Genomic DNA, 2715 nt, shown 5'->3' with positions numbered 1-2715 from the left:
CTGGGCATCAGTTGGCAGGTGGTGAGCAATTGCACTGTGCATCACTTGCTTTGCATATTCTATTATTATTATAATATTTCAATTATTAAACTGTTCTTATCTCAACCCACTAGTTTTCTCACTTTTATTCTTCCTATTCTCTCCCCCATCCCACTGTGGGGGGAAGAGTGAGCGAGCGGCTGTGTGGTGCTCAGTTGTGGGCTGAGGTTAAACCACGAAATTTTGACAGCCATAAAATAACAGAGTACCTGTCTCGTCAAGAAGAATATTCTACAGAAGTATTCATGGGCAAAGACAGTACGGGCCACATGTTGGGAGAGCAAATGGTAGCAGGACACTTATTTTGTAGGAAGAAACGCAGAGGGCAGACGTGATGACACATTGCAAGTATGCTCCAGTGGGAAGAAACTTTGTAAGCAGATATAATGTTTCTTCTGATATCTTAACCTTACTTCTTCTGATATCATACCTTAACTGAAAAGTTTGGAAACACGAGACTGAATTTTGACTTGTCCGATAAATTTTGTTGTTTCACTATTCATATGCAAATTAATATGAAATTGCTAAACACTGCATAACAAAACCTGTATTTGATCAGACCAAAGGTTCATTTAGCCTTATGCTGTTAGTCCCGACATTAGCCAATACTGATCGCCTAGGGAAAAGCATAAAAAACCCCAACATATGCTGTGGTAATTCCACTAAAATATTCTCCCAGCCTCTAAATTTGTGATTCAGGAACTTCCCGAGAGGTACGTCTCTACGTCTAATGCCTTTCAATGGATTTTTCTGAACAAAAAACTTTGTTATTTATACCCAACTTGTAAAAGATAATGTAAGGGACATAGTAAACCAGTATTTCACCTTTAACTCCTGACATAACGTGCAGACAATGCCTTTGGTTATGCCAAAAATACCGCAGTACTAGGACGGCCACACACACCATGTGAGCCACGCTGTGCAACAGGTAATGCCGTGATATAGAAAATTAGGAACAAATACAGATTTTGCTTTCACAGAATAATCACGTTAGATCTGCATATCAGATTTTTTTTTTCTTTTTGAAAGCTGTGAGATGAAACACATGACCTCACTGGAGTGGAAGAAATGTGTCCACAATGGCAAAAGTCGACCTCCTGCCAATGGCAGCACAAGTTAAAATTTTTTTTTAAAAAAGTCAACAATCCATTTGACAACAATACCTATTTAAAAATAACTGTGATTCAGTAACTATATGTGCTATTTCCATTTTTCTCTTGTGACAACAGCATTATAATTTGTATCAATAAGTCTGTCTCTTGCCCCAAGTTTTTAAACTGTTTTTTTTATCCTCAAGTACCGTTTAAACGTCTGAAAACAACTGAAAACAAGCTGCTTCTTTTTGTAAATTATGACTCAGATTATTTTACTGTTCATTATCACTCAAACATTAAGTGCTTTTTAGATGACTGTTGACTGCCTGTAGCAATCAAATATAACTGAAGTCCAAAACGAAGTTGCGATTATTTTGTCTTTAAAACCAAGATGTACTTAGACCCCCTCAAAATAAAAAAATGTTTTATACTCTTATACAGTTTAGAAAGGCTACTGAAGCTTTCATTTTCGAGTAAGAATGCTTCTTAAGAACTCAAGTAGGCAGACAGATGATGATTTCAGAGCCCATCTCTACCCATATGTTCAACCAGCTGCTAGAGCTTCCCCATTCATGCAGAGGCAGAAGCACCAGGGATTGTCTCAAGGTCCTCAAGGATGACCACATGAAACACAAGTCTTTCAGGATTCACCCAAAAAAACCTACAAACTCCCACATTCTTGGAAAACATTGCCTTTGCAGGTGCCATCTACACTAATGCAAGGAAGACAATCAAAATAAACAATGAAAGATGCAAAAAAGGTACACTGCTCTTGAAAATGACAACTATGTATATTTAAATGTATGAACGTAAGTCACAGATTTTTACCACATATCCATCCTGCAGTTCCTGCTCCCTAAAACTCTCCTAACAAGACTGGAAAACCAGTGTAAGAACGCACTATCTCAAGTTTCCCTTACTGGCTCCTGACAACACACAACTACTAGGAGAGCGAATGCGTGTCCTGAGGCCATCTGATGGAAACCCACATTCCAAGTAGTTTCTAGTTCTCTGCTAGGTAATTAACAGGGTGAAGGAACCACAAACCAAGGGTGAAAGACGGAAGTTAGAATGTCAGAAGACTATCTAATAGAAAGAAAAGGACAGCAACACGTTTTGGCTTCTGATCTGAGAGATGGGCAAGGCCAAGATACATTAGGCTCAACCATCAAATCCCAAATCATAAAACTAAAATGGGATTAAAAATCCAATAAAAGTAAAATTTCAGAAGTATGATTCTGGGGAGGACTGCAAGCAGAAAAGTCTACAAGCCACTGACCTAAACTAGCCAATATCCCAACACGCCAAAAAATTAAAAAAAAAAAAAAAAAAAAAAACCTGCCAGAGAGACCCCCGCCTCCATCACCTCAGCAACCCCAGCTCCCCCTGCACCACCGCCTTCCACCTAAGGGAAGGACCACGCTCTTCCCACCACCTCTGCCCCACAGAAAAATCAAAGTTTCGGGGATGCGGAGACTTGCGCACAGACCTCATCGCCAGGAATCATCACCAGGAAACTTCCTGAAACCCGACACGGGCACCTGCCCGACGCGGGACTCCCCCGGGGCCGCAGCCAGGGGAG

The sequence above is a fragment of the Aptenodytes forsteri genome, unplaced genomic scaffold, assembly GCF_000699145.1.
Source record: "Aptenodytes forsteri isolate BGI_AS27 unplaced genomic scaffold, ASM69914v1 Scaffold624, whole genome shotgun sequence".
Lineage (NCBI taxonomy): Eukaryota > Metazoa > Chordata > Aves > Sphenisciformes > Spheniscidae > Aptenodytes > Aptenodytes forsteri.
The sequence above is the reverse complement of the archived record's forward strand: the minus strand, read 5'-3'. Positions refer to the sequence as shown.